Below are 18,915 nucleotides of genomic sequence, written 5' to 3'. Positions count from 1 at the left end.
ATTTTCAGATGAACATGGGAGGGCAGAAGGCTGCCTAATACTGAAGCACCCCCAAACAACAAACCAAATGCAACAACTAGTACAAGCATTCCTGGGGGAAGGCCTGCAGCAGATGGATTTGCATATGGTGATGTCATCCAAGCAGTGGGTCAAAGTTGGCTTCAACCCTCGTCTGCATATGAAAAGAGAAAAGGGGCGTGCAGGGCATGGCGGCCTTTTGCGGCGCTTGGATGACCCCTAGTTCGCATTAAACACCTCCACCCTACTTCGGTGTGGGGCTCATGTTGGCTATGCCCCAGCCCATGAAGCATTCAAGCTGATTACTTGCAGCAGCTGGGCACTGTAATAGCTCCAGAGCTGCTCTGTAAGGCAAGTAAAAGGGTGTGGGCCCTGCAGCACTACCTGTAGTTCGCATTGTGCATTGGAAGGCACAAAGTAAGCAGATGGGAGAAGTCAAGATAATGCGCAAGGGCATAGAAGGGAGCGGCTCAAGAAAAGAGAAGTTGAAACAGACAGCAAACTAGGCTGGAGAGAGACCTGAGACAAACAGATCTGAATAATACGAGAGCTGACCAGGGGAAACACAAATTATGCAGTCAAGTTTCCCACATTTGGGGAAATCGCAGGAGCAGCACACCCAGAGTGCAATGGGTGAGCCTTGCCCTGGGAGAAGCACCTTCATGATCATAGTATCTCACTTGGCAGGTAAGTAGGAGTTGGGCTTGAGCTGGGGAGGGTTGATGCTAGGGCACCCCCCTGTCAAGTGAAGGAGATCCAACTGAGGCAGCACAAGGGAACTCTCGAAAGAAGAACAAGGCTAGAGGAAGATCTGAGACAAATAAATCTGACTTTTACCAGAGCTGACCAGAGGAAAGCACAAACACAGTCCCCCACTACCACAAATAATGCAGTCGAGTTTCCCACATTTGGGGAAATCATAGGAGTCAGCATACCCAGAATGCAATGAATGAACCTCACCCTGGGAGAACAATCTTCATGACCATGGTATCTCCTATGCAAAATAAGTATGATTTGGGATAGAGCTGGGGAGGGCCGCTGCTCAGGCACATCTCTGTCAAGTAAAGGAGATTCAACTGAGGCAGCACAAGGGAACTCTCATCTGGGGACAACAACTGCTGGGAGAACACATATTTTCAGATGAACATGGGAGGGCAGAAGGCTGCCTAATACTGAAGCACCCCCAAACAACAAACCAAATGCAACAACTAGTACAAGCATTCCTGGGGGAAGGCCTACAGCAGATGGATTTGCATATGGTGATGTCATCCAAGCAGTGGGTCAAAGTTGGCTTCAACCCTCGTCTGCATATGAAAAGAAAAAAGGGATGTGCAGGGCATGGCGTCCTTTTGTGGCGCTTGGATGACCCCTAATTCACATTAAACATCTCCACCCTCCTTCGGTGTGGGGCTCATGTTGGCTATGCCCCAGCCCCTGAAGCATTCAAGATGATTTCTTGCAGCAGCTGGGCACTGTAACAGCTCCAGAGCTGTTCTGTAAAGCATGTAAAAGGGTGTGGGCCCTGCAGCACTACCTGTAGTATGCATTGTGCGTTGGAAGGCACAAAGTAAGCAGACGGGAGAGGTCAGGATAGTGCGCAAGGGCATAGAAGGGAGCGGCTCAAGAAAAGAGAAGTGGAAACAGACAGCAAACTAGGCTGGAGAAAGACCTGAGACAAAGAGATCTGAATTATACGAGAGCCGACCAGAGGAAACACAAATTATGCAGTCAAGTTTCCCACATTTGGGGAAATCGCAGGAGCGGCACACCCAGAGTGCAATGGGTGAGCCTTGCCCTGGGAGAAGCACCTTCCTGATCATAGTATCTCACATGGCAGGTAAGTAGGAGTTGGGCTAGAGCTGGGGAGGGTCGCTGCTCGGGCACCCCCCTGTCAAGTGAAGGAGATCCAACTGAGGCAGCACAAGGGAACTCTCGAAAGAAGAACAAGGCTAGAGGAAGATCTGAGACAAAGAAATCTGACTTTTACCAGAGCTGAGCAGAGGAAAGCACAAACACAGTCCCCCACTACCACAAATAATGCAGTCGAGTTTCCCACATTTGGGGAAATCACAGGGGTCAGCATACCCAGAATGCAATGAATGAACCTCACCCTGGGAGAACAATCTTCATGACCATGGTATCTCCTATGCAAAATAAGTATGATTTGGGATAGGGCTGGGGAGGGCCGCTGCTCAGGCACATCTCTGTCAAGTAAAGGAGATTCAACTGAGGCAGCACAAGGGAACTCTCATCTGGGGACAACAACTGCAGGGAGAACACATATTTTCAGATGAACATGGGAGGGCAGAAGGCTGCCTAATACTGAAGCACCCCCAAACAACAAACCAAATGCAACAACTAGTGCAAGCATTCCTGGGGGAAGGCCTGCAGCAGATTGATTTGCATATGGTAATGCCATCCAAGCAGTGGGTCAAAGTTGGCTTCAACCCTCGTCTGCATATGAAAAGAGAAAAGGGGCGTGCAGGGCATGGCGGCCTTTTGCGGCGCTTGGGTGACCCTTAGTTCGCATTAAACACCCCCACCCTACTTCGGTGTGGGGCTCATGTTGGCAATGCCCCAGCACCTGAAGCATTCAAGCTGATTTCTTGCAGCAGCTGGGCACTGTAACAGCTCCAGAGCCGCTCTGTGAGGCAAGTAAAAGGGTGTGGGCCCTGCAGCACTACCTGTAGTTTGCATTGTGTGTTGGAAGGCACAAAGTAAGCAGACGGGAGAAGTCAGGATAGTGCGCAAGGGCATAGAAGGGAGCGGCTCAAGAAAAGAGAAGTGGAAACAGACAGCAAACTAGGCTGGAGAGAGACCTGAGACAAAGAGATCTAAATTATACGAGAGCCGACCAGGGGAAACACAAATTATGCAGTCAAGTTTCCCACATTTGGGGAAATCACAGGGGCAGCACACCCAGAGTGCAATGGGTGAGCCTTGCCCTGGGAGAAGCACCTACATGATCATAGTATCTCACCTGGCAGGTAAGTAGGAGTTGGGCTAGAGCTGCGAAGGGTCGCTGCTCGGGTACCCCCCTGTCAAGTGAAGGAGATCCAACTGAGGCAGCACAAGGGAACTCTCGAAAGAGGAACAAGGCTAGAGGAAGATCTGAGACAAAGAAATCTGATTTTTACCAGAGTTGACCAGAAGAAAGCACAAACACAGTCCCCCACTACCACAAATAATGCAGTTGAGTTTCCCACATTTGGGGAAATCACAGGGGTCAGCATACCCAGAATGCAATGAATGAACCTCACCCTGGGAGAACAATCTTCATGACCATGGTATCTCCTATGCAAAATAAGTATGATTTGGGATAGGGCTGGGGAGGGCCGCTGCTCAGGCACATCTCTGTCAAGTAAAGGAGATTCAACTGAGGCAGCACAAGGGAACTCTCATCTGGGGACAACAACTGCAGGGAGAACACATATTTTCAGATGAACATGGGAGGGCAGAAGGCTGCCTAATACTGAAGCACCCCCAAACAACAAACCAAATGCAACAACTAGTGCAAGCATTCCTGGGGGAAGGCCTGCAGCAGATGGTTTTGCATATGGTGATGTCATCCAAGCAGTGGGTCAAAGTTGGCTTCAACCCTCGTCTGCATATGAAAAGAAAAAAGGGATGTGCAGGGCATGGCGTCCTTTTGTGGCGCTTGGATGACCCCTAATTCGCATTAAACATCTCCACCCTCCTTCGGTGTGGGGCTCATGTTGGCTATGCCCCAGCCCCTGAAGCATTCAAGATGATTTCTTGCAGCAGCTGGGCACTGTAACAGCTCCAGAGCTGCTCTGTAAAGCATGTAAAAGGGTGTGGGCCCTGCAGCACTACCTGTAGTATGCATTGTGCGTTGGAAGGCACAAAGTAAGCAGACGGGAGAGGTCAGGATAGTGCGCAAGGGCATAGAAGGGAGCGGCTCAAGAAAAGAGAAGTGGAAACAGACAGCAAACTAGGCTGGAGAAAGACCTGAGACAAAGAGATCTGAATTATATGAGAGCCGACCAGAGGAAACACAAATTATGCCGTCAAGTGTCCCACATTTGGGGAAATCGCAGGAGCAGCACACCCAGAGTGCAATGGGTGAGCCTTGCCCTGGGAGAAGCACCTTCCTGATCATAGTATCTCACCTGGCAGGTAAATAGGAGTTGGGCTAGAGCTGGGGAGGGTCGCTGCTCGTGCACCCCCCTGTCAAGTTAAGGAGATCCAACTGAGGCAGCACAAGGGAACTCTCGAAAGAAGAACAAGGCTAGAGGAAGATCTGAGACAAAGAAATCTGACTTTTACCAGAGCTGACCAGAGGAAAGCACAAACACAGTCCCCCACTACCACAAATAATGCAGTTGAGTTTCCCACATTTGGGGAAATCACAGGGGTCAGCATACCCAGAATGCAATGAATGAACCTCACCCTGGGAGAACAATCTTCATGACCGTGGTATCTCCTATGCAAAATAAGTATGATTTGGGATAGGGCTGGGGAGGGCCGCTGCTCAGGCACATCTCTGTCAAGTAAAGGAGATTCAACTGAGGCAGCACAAGGGAACTCTCATCTGGGGACAACAACTGCAGGGAGAACACATATTTTCAGATGAACATGGGAGGGCAGAAGGCTGCCTAATACTGAAGCACCCCCAAACAACAAACCAAATGCAACAACTAGTGCAAGCATTCCTGGGGGAAGGCCTGCAGCAGATTGATTTGCATATGGTAATGCCATCCAAGCAGTGGGTCAAAGTTGGCTTCAACCCTCGTCTGCATATCAAAAAAGAGAAAAGGGGCGTGCAGGGCATGGCGGCCTTTTGCGGCGCTTGGATGACCTCTAGTTCGCATTAAACACCTCCACCCTCCTTCGGTGTGGGGCTCATGTTGGCTATGCCCCAGCCCCTGAAGCATTCAAGCTGATTTCTTGCAGCAGCTGGGCACTGTAACAGCTCCAGAGCTGCTCTGTAAGGCAAGTAAAAGGGTGTGGGCCCTGCAGCACTACCTGTAGTTTGCATTGTGCATTGGAAGGCACAAAGTAAGCAGACGGGAGAAGTCAGGATAGTGCGCAAGGGCATAGAAGGGAGCGGCTCAAGAAAAGAGAAGTGGAAACAGACAGCAAACTATACTGGAGAGAGACCTGAGACAAAGAGATCTGAATTATACGAGAGCCGACCAGGGGAAACACAAATTATGCAGTCAAGTGTCCCACATTTGGGGAAATTGCAGGAGCAGCACACCCAGAGTGCAATGGGTGAGCCTTGCCCTGGGAGTAGCACCTTCATGATCATAGTATCTCACCTGGCAGGTAAGTAGGAGTTGGGCTAGAGCTGGGGAGGGTCGCTGCTCGGGCACCCCCCTGTCAAGTGAAGGAGATCCAACTGAGGCAGCACAAGGGAACTCTTGAAAGAGGAACAAGGCTAGAGGAAGATCTGAGACAAAGAAATCTGACTTTTACCAGAGCTGACCAGAGGAAAGCACAAACACAGTCCCCCACTACCACAAATAATGCAGTCGAGTTTCCCACATTTGGGGAAATCACAGGGGTCAGCATACCCAGAATGCAATGAATGAACCTCACCCTGGGAGAACAATCTTCATGACCATGGTATCTCCTATGCAAAATAAGTATGATTTGGGATAGGGCTGGTGAGGGCCGCTGCTCAGGCACATCTCTGTCAAGTAAAGGAGATTCAACTGAGGCAGCACAAGGGAACTCTCATCTGGGGACAACAACTGCAGGGAGAACACATATTTTCAGATGAACATGGGAGGGCAGAAGGCTGCCTAATACTGAAGCACCCCCAAACAACAAACCAAATGCAACAACTAGTACAAGCATTCCTGGGGGAAGGCCTGCAGCAGATGGATTTGCATATGGTGATGTCATCCAAGCAGTGGGTCAAAGTTGGCTTCAACCCTCGTCTGCATATGAAAAGAGAAAAGGGGCGTGCAGGGCATGGCGGCCTTTTGCAGCGCTTGGATGACCCCTAGTTCGCATTAAACACCTCCACCCTACTTCGGTGTGGGGCTCATGTTGGCTATGCCCCAGCCCATGAAGCATTCAAGCTGATTACTTGCAGCAGCTGGGCACTGTAATAGCTCCAGAGCTGCTCTGTAAGGCAAGTAAAAGGGTGTGGGCCCTGCAGCACTACCTGTAGTTCGCATTGTGCATTGGAAGGCACAAAGTAAGCAGATGGGAGAAGTCAAGATAATGCGCAAGGGCATAGAAGGGAGCGGCTCAAGAAAAGAGAAGTTGAAACAGACAGCAAACTAGGCTGGAGAGAGACCTGAGACAAACAGATCTGAATTATACGAGAGCTGACCAGGGGAAACACAAATTATGCAGTCAAGTTTCCCACATTTGGGGAAATCGCAGGAGCAGCATACCCAGAGTGCAATGGGTGAGCCTTGCCCTGGGAGAAGCACCTTCATGATCATAGTATCTCACTTGGCAGGTAAGTAGGAGTTGGGCTTGAGCTGGGGAGGGTTGATGCTAGGGCACCCCCCTGTCAAGTGAAGGAAATCCAACTGAGGCAGCACAAGGGAACTCTCGAAAGAAGAACAAGGCTAGAGGAAGATCTGAGACAAATAAATCTGACTTTTACCAGAGCTGACCAGAGGAAAGCACAAACACAGTCCCCCACTACCACAAATAATGCAGTCGAGTTTCCCACATTTGGGGAAAACATAGGAGTCAGCATACCCAGAATGCAATGAATGAACCTCACCCTGGGAGAACAATCTTCATGACCATGGTATCTCCTATGCAAAATAAGTATGATTTGGGATAGAGCTGGGGAGGGCCGCTGCTCAGGCACATCTCTGTCAAGTAAAGGAGATTCAACTGAGGCAGCACAAGGGAACTCTCATCTGGGGACAACAACTGCTGGGAGAACACATATTTTCAGATGAACATGGGAGGGCAGAAGGCTGCCTAATACTGAAGCACCCCCAAACAACAAACCAAATGCAACAACTAGTACAAGCATTCCTGGGGGAAGGCCTACAGCAGATGGATTTGCATATGGTGATGTCATCCAAGCAGTGGGTCAAAGTTGGCTTCAACCCTCGTCTGCATATGAAAAGAAAAAAGGGATGTGCAGGGCATGGCGTCCTTTTGTGGCGCTTGGATGACCCCTAATTCACATTAAACATCTCCACCCTCCTTCGGTGTGGGGCTCATGTTGGCTATGCCCCAGCCCCTGAAGCATTCGAGATGATTTCTTGCAGCAGCTGGGCACTGTAACAGCTCCAGAGCTGTTCTGTAAAGCATGTAAAAGGGTGTGGGCCCTGCAGCACTACCTGTAGTATGCATTGTGCGTTGGAAGGCACAAAGTAAGCAGACGGGAGAGGTCAGGATAGTGCGCAAGGGCATAGAAGGGAGCGGCTCAAGAAAAGAGAAGTGGAAACAGACAGCAAACTAGGCTGGAGAAAGACCTGAGACAAAGAGATCTGAATTATACGAGAGCCGACCAGAGGAAACACAAATTATGCAGTCAAGTTTCCCACATTTGGGGAAATCGCAGGAGCGGCACACCCAGAGTGCAATGGGTGAGCCTTGCCCTGGGAGAAGCACCTTCCTGATCATAGTATCTCACCTGGCAGGTAAGTAGGAGTTGGGCTAGAGCTGGGGAGGGTCGCTGCTCGGGCACCCCCCTGTCAAGTGAAGGAGATCCAACTGAGGCAGCACAAGGGAACTCTCGAAAGAAGAACAAGGCTAGAGGAAGATCTGAGACAAAGAAATCTGACTTTTACCAGAGCTGAGCAGAGGAAAGCACAAACACAGTCCCCCACTACCACAAATAATGCAGTCGAGTTTCCCACATTTGGGGAAATCACAGGGGTCAGCATACCCAGAATGCAATGAATGAACCTCACCCTGGGAGAACAATCTTCATGACCATGGTATCTCCTATGCAAAATAAGTATGATTTGGGATAGGGCTGGGGAGGGCCGCTGCTCAGGCACATCTCTGTCAAGTAAAGGAGATTCAACTGAGGCAGCACAAGGGAACTCTCATCTGGGGACAACAACTGCAGGGAGAACACATATTTTCAGATGAACATGGGAGGGCAGAAGGCTGCCTAATACTGAAGCACCCCCAAACAACAAACCAAATGCAACAACTAGTGCAAGCATTCCTGGGGGAAGGCCTGCAGCAGATTGATTTGCATATGGTAATGCCATCCAAGCAGTGGGTCAAAGTTGGCTTCAACCCTCGTCTGCATATCAAAAAAGAGAAAAGGGGCGTGCAGGGCATGGCGGCCTTTTGCGGCGCTTGGATGACCTCTAGTTCGCATTAAACACCTCCACCCTCCTTCGGTGTGGGGCTCATGTTGGCTATGCCCCAGCCCCTGAAGCATTCAAGCTGATTTCTTGCAGCAGCTGGGCACTGTAACAGCTCCAGAGCTGCTCTGTAAGGCAAGTAAAAGGGTGTGGGCCCTGCAGCACTACCTGTAGTTTGCATTGTGCATTGGAAGGCACAAAGTAAGCAGACGGGAGAAGTCAGGATAGTGCGCAAGGGCATAGAAGGGAGCGGCTCAAGAAAAGAGAAGTGGAAACAGACAGCAAACTATACTGGAGAGAGACCTGAGACAAAGAGATCTGAATTATACGAGAGCCGACCAGGGGAAACACAAATTATGCAGTCAAGTGTCCCACATTTGGGGAAATTGCAGGAGCAGCACACCCAGAGTGCAATGGGTGAGCCTTGCCCTGGGAGTAGCACCTTCATGATCATAGTATCTCACCTGGCAGGTAAGTAGGAGTTGGGCTAGAGCTGGGGAGGGTCGCTGCTCGGGCACCCCCCTGTCAAGTGAAGGAGATCCAACTGAGGCAGCACAAGGGAACTCTTGAAAGAAGAACAAGGCTAGAGGAAGATCTGAGACAAAGAAATCTGACTTTTACCAGAGCTGACCAGAGGAAAGCACAAACACAGTCCCCCACTACCACAAATAATGCAGTCGAGTTTCCCACATTTGGGGAAATCACAGGGGTCAGCATACCCAGAATGCAATGAATGAACCTCACCCTGGGAGAACAATCTTCATGACCATGGTATCTCCTATGCAAAATAAGTATGATTTGGGATAGGGCTGGTGAGGGCCGCTGCTCAGGCACATCTCTGTCAAGTAAAGGAGATTCAACTGAGGCAGCACAAGGGAACTCTCATCTGGGGACAACAACTGCAGGGAGAACACATATTTTCAGACAGATGAACATGGGAGGGCAGAAGGCTGCCTAATACTGAAGCACCCCCAAACAACAAACCAAATGCAACAACTAGTACAAGCATTCCTGGGGGAAGGCCTGCAGCAGATGGATTTGCATATGGTGATGTCATCCAAGCAGTGGGTCAAAGTTGGCTTCAACCCTCATCTGCATATGAAAAGAGAAAAGGGGCGTGCAGGGCATGGCGGCCTTTTGCGGCGCTTGGATGACCCCTAGTTCGCATTAAACACCTCCACCCTCATTCGGTGTGGGGCTCATGTTGGCTATGCCCCAGCCCCTGAAGCATTCAAGCTGATTTCTTGCAGCAGCTGGGCACTGTAACAGCTCCAGAGTTGCTCTGTAAGTCAAGTAAAAGGGTGTGGGCCCTGCAGCACTACCTGTAGTTCGCATTGTGCGTTGGAAGGCACAAAGTAAGCAGACGGGAGAAGTCAGGATAGTGCGCAAAGGCATAGAAGGGAGCGGCTCAAGAAAAGAGAAGTGGAAACAGACAGCAAACTAGGCTGGAGAGAGACCTGAGACAAAGAGATCTGAATTATATGAGAGCCGACCAGGGGAAACACAAATTATGCAGTCAAGTTTCCCACATTTGGGGAAATCAAAGGGGCAGCACACCCAGAGTGCAATGGGTGAGCCTTGCCCTGGGAGAAGCACCTACATGATCATAGTATCTCACCTGGCAGGTAAGTAGGAGTTGGGCTAGAGCTGGGGAGGGTCGCTGCTCGGGCACCCCCCTGTCAAGTGAAGGAGATCCAACTGAGGCAGCACAAGGGAACTCTCGAAAGAAGAACAAGGCTAGAGGAAGATCTGAGACAAAGAAATCTGACTTTTACCAGAGCTGACCAGAGGAAAGCACAAACACAGTCCCCCACTACCACAAATAATGCAGTCGAGTTTCCCACATTTGGGGAAATCACAGGGGTCATCATACCCAGAATGCAATGAATGAACCTCACCCTGGGAGAACAATCTTCATGACCATGATATCTCCTATGCAAAGTAAGTATGATTTGGGATAGGGCTGGGGAGGGCCGCTGCTCAGGCACATCTCTGTCAAGTAAAGGCGATTCAACTGAGGCAGCACAAGGGAACTCTCATCTGGGGACAACAACTGCAGGGAGAACACATATTTTCAGATGAACATGGGAGGGCAGAAGGCTGCCTAATACTGAAGCACCCCCAAACAACAAACCAAATGCAACAACTAGTGCAAGCATTCCTGGGGGAAGGCCTGCAGCAGATGGATTTGCATATGGTGATGTCATCCAAGCAGTGGGTCAAAGTTGGCTTCAACCCTCGTCTGCATATGAAAAGAAAAAAGGGATGTGCAGGGCATGGCGTCCTTTTGTGGCGCTTGCATGACCCCTAATTCGCATTAAACACCTCCACCCTCCTTCGGTGTGGGGCTCATGTTGGCTATGCCCCAGCACCTGAAGCATTCAAGCTGATTTCTTGCAGCAGCTGGGCACTGTAACAGCTCCAGAGCTGCTCTGTAAGGCAACTAAAAGGGTGTGGGCCCTGCAGCACTACCTGTAGTTCGCATTGTGCGTTGGAAGGCACAAAGTAAGCAGACGGGAGAAGTCAGGATAGTGCGCAAGGGCATAGAAGGGAGCGGTTCAAGAAAAGAGAAGTGGAAACAGACAGCAAACTAGGCTGGAGAGAGACCTGAGACAAAGAGATCTGAATTATACGAGAGCCGACCAGGGGAAACACAAATTATGCAGTCAAGTGTCCCACATTTGGGGAAATTGCAGGAGCAGCACACCCAGAGTGCAATGGGTGAGCCTTGCCCTGGGAGTAGCACCTTCATGATCATAGTATCTCACCTGGCAGGTAAGTAGGAGTTGGGCTAGAGCTGGGGAGGGTCGCTGCTCGGGCACCCCCCTGTCAAGTGAAGGAGATCCAACTGAGGCAGCACAAGGGAACTCTTGAAAGAAGAACAAGGCTAGAGGAAGATCTGAGACAAAGAAATCTGACTTTTACCAGAGCTGACCAGAGGAAAGCACAAACACAGTCCCCCACTACCACAAATAATGCAGTCGAGTTTCCCACATTTGGGGAAATCACAGGGGTCAGCATACCCAGAATGCAATGAATGAACCTCACCCTGGGAGAACAATCTTCATGACCATGGTATCTCCTATGCAAAATAAGTATGATTTGGGATAGGGCTGGTGAGGGCCGCTGCTCAGGCACATCTCTGTCAAGTAAAGGAGATTCAACTGAGGCAGCACAAGGGAACTCTCATCTGGGGACAACAACTGCAGGGAGAACACATATTTTCAGACAGATGAACATGGGAGGGCAGAAGGCTGCCTAATACTGAAGCACCCCCAAACAACAAACCAAATGCAACAACTAGTACAAGCATTCCTGGGGGAAGGCCTGCAGCAGATGGATTTGCATATGGTGATGTCATCCAAGCAGTGGGTCAAAGTTGGCTTCAACCCTCATCTGCATATGAAAAGAGAAAAGGGGCGTGCAGGGCATGGCGGCCTTTTGCGGCGCTTGGATGACCCCTAGTTCGCATTAAACACCTCCACCCTCATTCGGTGTGGGGCTCATGTTGGCTATGCCCCAGCCCCTGAAGCATTCAAGCTGATTTCTTGCAGCAGCTGGGCACTGTAACAGCTCCAGAGTTGCTCTGTAAGTCAAGTAAAAGGGTGTGGGCCCTGCAGCACTACCTGTAGTTCGCATTGTGCGTTGGAAGGCACAAAGTAAGCAGACGGGAGAAGTCAGGATAGTGCGCAAAGGCATAGAAGGGAGCGGCTCAAGAAAAGAGAAGTGGAAACAGACAGCAAACTAGGCTGGAGAGAGACCTGAGACAAAGAGATCTGAATTATATGAGAGCCGACCAGGGGAAACACAAATTATGCAGTCAAGTTTCCCACATTTGGGGAAATCAAAGGGGCAGCACACCCAGAGTGCAATGGGTGAGCCTTGCCCTGGGAGAAGCACCTACATGATCATAGTATCTCACCTGGCAGGTAAGTAGGAGTTGGGCTAGAGCTGGGGAGGGTCGCTGCTCGGGCACCCCCCTGTCAAGTGAAGGAGATCCAACTGAGGCAGCACAAGGGAACTCTCGAAAGAAGAACAAGGCTAGAGGAAGATCTGAGACAAAGAAATCTGACTTTTACCAGAGCTGACCAGAGGAAAGCACAAACACAGTCCCCCACTACCACAAATAATGCAGTCGAGTTTCCCACATTTGGGGAAATCACAGGGGTCATCATACCCAGAATGCAATGAATGAACCTCACCCTGGGAGAACAATCTTCATGACCATGATATCTCCTATGCAAAGTAAGTATGATTTGGGATAGGGCTGGGGAGGGCCGCTGCTCAGGCACATCTCTGTCAAGTAAAGGCGATTCAACTGAGGCAGCACAAGGGAACTCTCATCTGGGGACAACAACTGCAGGGAGAACACATATTTTCAGATGAACATGGGAGGGCAGAAGGCTGCCTAATACTGAAGCACCCCCAAACAACAAACCAAATGCAACAACTAGTGCAAGCATTCCTGGGGGAAGGCCTGCAGCAGATGGATTTGCATATGGTAATGCCATCCAAGCAGTGGGTCAAAGTTGGCTTCAACTCTCGTCTGCATATGAAAAGAGAAAAGGGGCGTGCAGGGCATGGCGGCCTTTTGCGGCGCTTGGATGACCCCAAGTTCGCATTAAACACCTCCACCCTCCTTCGGTGTGGGGCTCATGTTGGCTATGCCCCAGCCCCTGAAGCATTCAAGCTGATTTCTTGCAGCAGCTGGGCACTGTAACAGCCCCAGAGCTGCTCTGTAAGGCAAGTAAAAGGGTGTGGGCCCTGCAGTACTACCTGTAGTTTGCATTGTGCATTGGAAAGCACAAAGTAAGCAGACGGGAGAAGTCAGGATAGTGCGGAGGGCTGGGTCAGTTGATTGTGGGCGAGTTTGTAAGCCATTGGCGGTGGCAGCGGGTATCGGCTCAGAGGCAGTAGCGGGCATTGGCTAAGGGTCATGGGCAGGATTCGGCGGACATTATGGCTGTAGTGCCTCACTAGCCACTGACCTCACCGCACGCCACTGTGGGACAGATGTAACATGCAGAGAGAGGTAGATTTGGGAGGGGGAATGTCCTAGCATAACTGTTAATTGCAGTGTAATACTGTAATTCAGCTGTGCAGCATTTGTGGCTAAATGTCAAAGAAGCCAGTATTTACCCTGCATGCAAAACAATAAATGTATTTGAACATACCTCCCAACTATCCCAATTTTTGCAGGACAGTCACTTTTTTGGGGAATGTCCAGCTAACCCAAACACCCCCCCCCCCCTTCCCATGGGGAAGGGGGGGGATGGGGGGTGGAAGGCTCCCTGTAGCTTGTTGCTCTGCAAATATGCACATTGTGGGTAATTCAGACCTGATCGCTAGGGTGTGTTTTTTGCATCCCTGTAATCAGGTAGTTGTCGCCTACAGCGGAAGGGAAAATTTGCTGTGCAGGTGTGTGATCACATGTGCACAAGAGCTGCACAGCTCAGCACTTACTCAGCCATTGAGGTGACGTCACAAATCCTCCCACAAAACGCCGGGTCCCTCCAGTGTTTTTCCGGACACTCCCTAGACACATTCAGTTGCCACCCACACAAACACCCTCTTCTTGTCAATCTTCTTGTGATCTCCGGGCCGTCGCACTTACGCATTGTGGCGCATACGCATGTGCAATGCAAACCAGATTGCCCGCTGGGTGAAAATAAATTGAAGCGATCTGGTCTGAATAAGCCTCAATCTCTATTCACGGGAGACAGAGGGGCTGGGGCATGGCCAGCAGCTCACAGAGCACCTATAATGACAAAAATGGGAGACATGGCTCATGATCGCGATATACCTGCGAAGGTACGCCCTCTACTGATTGACAGGCAGAGGCATTCGTATTTTCTGCGGGGCACCCGGAGAAAATGTAGGCACATGCACAGGATGGACCCTGCGTATATGCCCCCATCCTCTTCATAGTTTTTGCGGTTGGAACGCGTATTACGATCCAAACTGAATTAGGCCCTATGTCTTATATACACGAGCAGTGTGAAAACATCAATCGATGGGGGTAATTCCAAGTTGATCGCAGCAGGAATTTTGTTAGCAGTTGGGCAAAACCATGTGTACTGCAGGGGAGGCAGATATAACATGTGCAGAAAGAGTTAGATTTGGGTGAGTTATTTTGTTTCTGTGCAGGGTAAGCCCCACACATTAATGCCCTTTGGAACATATTATGTCACTCACCACAATATCTGTGATACACTATGCCCTACAGTAAAGCTTCTAATTACTTTTACAAAAACTGCTCAATGCCAAGAGTTTCACGTGCTGGGTGTCATGCTCATTGCCAGGGGTTTCACTCTCTGGGTGTCATGCTCATTGCCAGGGGGAACGCAGTAGGGGGTGTTATATAGTAAGCACCACTATGGCATAGTATATAGCATTATATATATTGTGAGCACTGGTGATGTTGAGTGCAGTAGAGCTGCTGCTGGGTAATTACAATTTACTACAACCACCAATATATTCTGCTGCACTATATATATGCAAAGCTAATTCTGCTGGGTAATTACAATTGACTACAACCACCAATATATTCTGCTGCACTATATCTATATTTGCAAAGCTAATTCTGCTGGGTAATTACAATTGACTACAACCACCAATATATTCTGCTGCACTATATCTATATATGAAAAGCTAATTCTGCTGAGTAATTACAATTGACTACAACCACCAATATATTCTGCTGCACTATATCTATATATGCAAAGCTAATTCTGCTGGGTAATGCAAATTGAAACATTATTGCATAGTATGTGATTTTTAAGTACTTTTTTAAAGTTTTGAATGATATAGACCCAGTTTAATCTTTGTGGAATGCCTGGTTGTTGTTTTTAAGGTAATTTATTGCCTGGCATTTGAGGGGGTGGGGTGTGGTTACAGATTTCAATTATTGGTTTCACTTGTAATAGTCTTCTACTTAAGTCCAATGGTGTAGGCTGTGCAAAGCCGTTTGGCTGTGCATTTATTGATCCAAGCGTGCATTTTTATCAAAGCGTGATAAAATTGACACATAACAGCAGCGTTCAATCAGCGTTAATTTATCTTCAGCTGATATCGATTGTGAATTGACGTTTCTTCTCTTCTTGTCACCTACAGGTAATTACAATTGACTACAACCACCAATATATTCTGCTGCACTATATCTATATATGCAAAGCTAATTCTGCTGGGTAATGCAAATTGAAACATTATCGCATAGTATGTGATTTTTAAGTACTTTTTTAAAGTTTTGAATGATATAGACCCAGTTTAATCTTTGTGGAATGCCTGGTTGTTGTTTTTAAGGTAATTTATTGCCTGGCATTTGAGGGGGTGGGGTGTGGTTACAGATTTCAATTATTGGTTTCACTTGTAATAGTCTTCTACTTAAGTCCAATGGTGTAGGCTGTGCATTTATTGATCTAAGCGTGCATTTTTATCAAAGCGTGATAAAATTGACACATAACAGCAGTGTTCAATCAGCGTTCAATCGAAGTGAAAAAGAAGGAAAACAGAAGCACACCAATCTAACAAAACAAAGAAAACTGAAGAACTAATAACAAATGTGAGTCACTTACTCCTCAGATCACTCACCTCCTGATTGTTGCATCTGATTACATAGCACAGAACTACCTTACTTGGACATTTCATAAACCATCCATTTCACCTACAAATGCCTGTATCTGTATTATTGTAATTTTGTTTTTTAAGCACAGCTGCACCAATGCAATTTTACCTGCAAACACTTAAAACATCTAACATAATTACCATTGCTTCTTAAACCTCTCACAATCCTTTCATTTCTTACACTCCAAATACATTTCTGCACCCACTTTATCTACGCTTTTGACTCATTTCATACTAAATCTACACCCCTTGAGCCTACACTGCTTTTCTCACCTGCATTTCTGCAATTCTTCTGCTCGGATTGCCTTACAGTCTCCTCTCCTACTTCCACTACTTCAACCTATTTACCTACTTAACACTATGTCAAGGTTTTCTTATACTCCCCACATCACTCAGTGTCTACCTAATAATGTATCTTTATCCTTCCCCACTAGTCTCCTCCACCTCCTCCTCTCTCCCCTCCTCTGTCTCCCCTCCATCCCTCTGTTTCCTTCCCCCACCTTTCCTGTTACCCCACTTTCATTCACCTCTGCCCCATGGTCCTGCTACCCCACAACTCAGCCCTGCTCCCTCTCTCCCTTCCCTGTCACCTCCCCACACCCCCATCCACATCACACTGACCTCCCTCCCTGCCCACCTCCTGCAGTTTCCCCTCCTAGCTCAGGCACCCGTACCATCACTACTCTCTCATCATCCCTGCCCTCAAAGTTAATCCCACCTCATCGCTACAGCAACCCTGAAAATCTAATTCACATCTCTCCCACAAACTCATACCCCCTATCCTGTGCCCTCTGGAATGCCAGATCTGTTTGTAACAAACTGGTCCCCACTCATGACCTTTTCATTTCCAACTCCCTACACCTACTAGCCATTACTGAAACTTGGATTATGCCCTCTGACACTACTTCTGCTGCTGCTCTCTCTGCTGGGGGCCTTACATTCACACACACACCCCGACCTGGGGGTCGCCATGGGGGTGGTGTTGGGGTCCTTTTACCTTCTAGTTACTCCTACCAACTCATACCACCAGAACCATCCCTTATATTCTCTACATTTGAGGTCCACACCATATGCCTCTTCCAACCAGTCCATCTTAGAGTAGCTGTCATTTACCGGCCCCCTGGCACTGCTTCCAAATTCATCGACAACTTTGCTTCCTGGCTTCCTCACTTCCTCTCTTCTGACATTCCCACCATTATCCTAGGCGATTTCAACATCCCTATTGACATCCCCACACAATCCCCTGCCTCTAAACTCCTTAACCTCACCTCTTCACTTGGTCTCTCCCAGTGGACCTCCTCACCCTCCCATGTGAATGGGAGCTCACTGGATCTGGTCTTCACTCACCGCTGTGATATTTCTGATTTTTCCAACTCCCCATTTCCCCTTTCTGACAACCACCTGCTCTCCTTCAACCTATCTCTCTCGACTTCCCCATCTCTACCTCCTAAGGCTACCATCACTAAGCGTAACATTGAAGCTATTGACACCACATTCCTTTCCTCCCTGTTTGACTCACTTCTCTCTCCTATTCTCTCTCTCTCATGCCCTGAACAAGCCACTTCCACATACAATGCTTCCCTTACTTCTGCTCTTGACTCTGTTGCTCCACCAACCACTATTCACCCTTGCAAATTAACACCTCAACCCTGGCACACCAAATGCACCAGATATCTGCAAAAATGCTCATGTACTGTTGAGCGACACTGGAGGAAATCACGCTCTAAGGCAGACTTCCTCCATTTCAAACTTATGCTCTCATCCTTCAGTGCTGCCCTTTCTCTTGCTAAACAGTCATACTTCAAGAACCTCATCTCCTCCCAGTCTTCCAACCCCCGGCGCCTCTTTGCCACTCTCAACTCACTCCTCTGCCCACCTCCACCTCGTCTCCCTTCCTCACTCTCTGCTCTTGACTTTGCCACTTACTTCACATCCAAAATTGACTCCATACGTCAGGACATCACATCACACCAGACTATCAGTAACCAGCCTTCTCCCATCCCTTACCAACCCTCCCCATCCCTCGCACCAACTCTGTCATCTTTCTCCCATGCATCTGGAGAGGAAGTCATGGCCCTCATTCGTTCCTGTCCCCTCACCACCTCCCCACTTGACCCTATCCCCTCCCGCCTCCTTTGCCACCTCTCTTCTTCTGCTTGTTCCCATCTTTCCCACCTTCTCAATCTCTCCCTCTCATCAGGCACTGTCCCCTCTGCCTTCAAGCACGCTCTCATCTCTCCTATTCTTAAAAAACCTACCCTTGATCCAAACACTATCTCCAACTACCGACCCATCTCTCTCCTCCCTTTTGCCTCCAAACTCCTTGAGCGTATTGTCTACAACCGCCTTACTTCCTTTCTTTCCTCACACTCACTGCTTGACCCATTCCAGTCTGGCTTCCGTCCTCTCCACTCCACTGAAACTGCCCTTACAAAAGTATGCAATGACCTCCATGCTGCTAAATCTAAGGGACACTACTCTCTACTTATTCTACTTGATCTCTCTGCTGCTTTTGACACTGTGGACCATCCTCTCCTACTGCAAATCCTTCACTCCATTGGTTTGCGTAACACTGCCCTCTCTTGGTTGTCGTCCTACCTTTCTGACCGTTCATTCTCTGTCTCCTCTCATGACTCCACCTCCCCCTCACTTCCACTAACTGTAGGGGTACCCCAAGGTTCTGTCCTTGGTCCTCTTCTCTTCTCTCTCTATACGTCCTCACTAGGTAAGCTCATTAGTTCTTTTGGTTTCCAATATCATCTCTATGCTGATGACACTCAAATCTATCTTTCCTCTCCAGACCTCTCCCCTACTCTCCTCACTCGTATCTCCAACTGTCTCTCTGCTATCTCTTCCTGGATGTCCCAGCGCTTTCTTAAACTTAACATGTCTAAGACCGAGCTGATCATCTTCCCTCCCTCCCGCATAATCTCACCTCCTACAATCTCATTATCTATTGATGGCACTACTATCTCCTCTACCCCCCAAGCGCGCTGTCTTGGAG

General features: G+C 48.9%; 19 non-coding genes and 3 pseudogenes across 19 annotated transcripts; all 22 read right to left on the bottom strand.

The window, feature by feature from the left end:
* Positions 1-550: 550 nt before the first annotated feature.
* LOC135042644 (U1 spliceosomal RNA) lies at positions 551-713 on the bottom strand. The gene has a single exon (XR_010235739.1). It is a non-coding gene; the product is annotated as a U1 spliceosomal RNA (small nuclear RNA).
* Positions 714-865: 152 nt separating this feature from the next.
* On the bottom strand, positions 866-1,029 carry LOC135042641 (U1 spliceosomal RNA). The gene has a single exon (XR_010235736.1). It is a non-coding gene; the product is annotated as a U1 spliceosomal RNA (small nuclear RNA).
* Positions 1,030-1,700: 671 nt separating this feature from the next.
* LOC135042645 (U1 spliceosomal RNA) lies at positions 1,701-1,863 on the bottom strand. Its single transcript, XR_010235740.1, has one exon. It is a non-coding gene; the product is annotated as a U1 spliceosomal RNA (small nuclear RNA).
* Positions 1,864-2,015: 152 nt separating this feature from the next.
* LOC135042634 (U1 spliceosomal RNA) lies at positions 2,016-2,179 on the bottom strand. The gene has a single exon (XR_010235729.1). It is a non-coding gene; the product is annotated as a U1 spliceosomal RNA (small nuclear RNA).
* Positions 2,180-2,871: 692 nt separating this feature from the next.
* Positions 2,872-3,013, bottom strand: LOC135042651 (U1 spliceosomal RNA; annotated as a pseudogene).
* A 152-nt stretch (positions 3,014-3,165) lies between these two features.
* Positions 3,166-3,329, bottom strand: LOC135042637 (U1 spliceosomal RNA). Its single transcript, XR_010235731.1, has one exon. It is a non-coding gene; the product is annotated as a U1 spliceosomal RNA (small nuclear RNA).
* Positions 3,330-4,000: 671 nt separating this feature from the next.
* LOC135042655 (U1 spliceosomal RNA) lies at positions 4,001-4,163 on the bottom strand. The gene has a single exon (XR_010235747.1). It is a non-coding gene; the product is annotated as a U1 spliceosomal RNA (small nuclear RNA).
* Positions 4,164-4,315: 152 nt separating this feature from the next.
* LOC135042636 (U1 spliceosomal RNA) lies at positions 4,316-4,479 on the bottom strand. Its single transcript, XR_010235730.1, has one exon. It is a non-coding gene; the product is annotated as a U1 spliceosomal RNA (small nuclear RNA).
* Positions 4,480-5,152: 673 nt separating this feature from the next.
* Positions 5,153-5,315, bottom strand: LOC135042649 (U1 spliceosomal RNA). Its single transcript, XR_010235743.1, has one exon. It is a non-coding gene; the product is annotated as a U1 spliceosomal RNA (small nuclear RNA).
* Positions 5,316-5,467: 152 nt separating this feature from the next.
* Positions 5,468-5,631, bottom strand: LOC135042633 (U1 spliceosomal RNA). The gene has a single exon (XR_010235728.1). It is a non-coding gene; the product is annotated as a U1 spliceosomal RNA (small nuclear RNA).
* A 671-nt stretch (positions 5,632-6,302) lies between these two features.
* LOC135042654 (U1 spliceosomal RNA) lies at positions 6,303-6,465 on the bottom strand. Its single transcript, XR_010235746.1, has one exon. It is a non-coding gene; the product is annotated as a U1 spliceosomal RNA (small nuclear RNA).
* A 152-nt stretch (positions 6,466-6,617) lies between these two features.
* Positions 6,618-6,781, bottom strand: LOC135042642 (U1 spliceosomal RNA). Its single transcript, XR_010235737.1, has one exon. It is a non-coding gene; the product is annotated as a U1 spliceosomal RNA (small nuclear RNA).
* Positions 6,782-7,452: 671 nt separating this feature from the next.
* On the bottom strand, positions 7,453-7,615 carry LOC135042643 (U1 spliceosomal RNA). The gene has a single exon (XR_010235738.1). It is a non-coding gene; the product is annotated as a U1 spliceosomal RNA (small nuclear RNA).
* A 152-nt stretch (positions 7,616-7,767) lies between these two features.
* Positions 7,768-7,931, bottom strand: LOC135042632 (U1 spliceosomal RNA). The gene has a single exon (XR_010235727.1). It is a non-coding gene; the product is annotated as a U1 spliceosomal RNA (small nuclear RNA).
* Positions 7,932-8,604: 673 nt separating this feature from the next.
* On the bottom strand, positions 8,605-8,767 carry LOC135042648 (U1 spliceosomal RNA). Its single transcript, XR_010235742.1, has one exon. It is a non-coding gene; the product is annotated as a U1 spliceosomal RNA (small nuclear RNA).
* Positions 8,768-8,919: 152 nt separating this feature from the next.
* LOC135042631 (U1 spliceosomal RNA) lies at positions 8,920-9,083 on the bottom strand. The gene has a single exon (XR_010235726.1). It is a non-coding gene; the product is annotated as a U1 spliceosomal RNA (small nuclear RNA).
* Positions 9,084-9,779: 696 nt separating this feature from the next.
* Positions 9,780-9,921, bottom strand: LOC135042653 (U1 spliceosomal RNA; annotated as a pseudogene).
* A 152-nt stretch (positions 9,922-10,073) lies between these two features.
* LOC135042640 (U1 spliceosomal RNA) lies at positions 10,074-10,237 on the bottom strand. The gene has a single exon (XR_010235734.1). It is a non-coding gene; the product is annotated as a U1 spliceosomal RNA (small nuclear RNA).
* A 671-nt stretch (positions 10,238-10,908) lies between these two features.
* On the bottom strand, positions 10,909-11,071 carry LOC135042647 (U1 spliceosomal RNA). The gene has a single exon (XR_010235741.1). It is a non-coding gene; the product is annotated as a U1 spliceosomal RNA (small nuclear RNA).
* Positions 11,072-11,223: 152 nt separating this feature from the next.
* LOC135042630 (U1 spliceosomal RNA) lies at positions 11,224-11,387 on the bottom strand. The gene has a single exon (XR_010235725.1). It is a non-coding gene; the product is annotated as a U1 spliceosomal RNA (small nuclear RNA).
* A 696-nt stretch (positions 11,388-12,083) lies between these two features.
* Positions 12,084-12,225, bottom strand: LOC135042652 (U1 spliceosomal RNA; annotated as a pseudogene).
* Positions 12,226-12,377: 152 nt separating this feature from the next.
* On the bottom strand, positions 12,378-12,541 carry LOC135042639 (U1 spliceosomal RNA). The gene has a single exon (XR_010235733.1). It is a non-coding gene; the product is annotated as a U1 spliceosomal RNA (small nuclear RNA).
* Positions 12,542-18,915: the final 6,374 nt, after the last annotated feature.

This window comes from Pseudophryne corroboree, unplaced genomic scaffold, assembly GCF_028390025.1.
Source record: "Pseudophryne corroboree isolate aPseCor3 unplaced genomic scaffold, aPseCor3.hap2 scaffold_831, whole genome shotgun sequence".
Taxonomy (NCBI): domain Eukaryota; kingdom Metazoa; phylum Chordata; class Amphibia; order Anura; family Myobatrachidae; genus Pseudophryne; species Pseudophryne corroboree.
The sequence above is the reverse complement of the archived record's forward strand: the minus strand, read 5'-3'. Positions and strand labels throughout refer to the sequence as shown.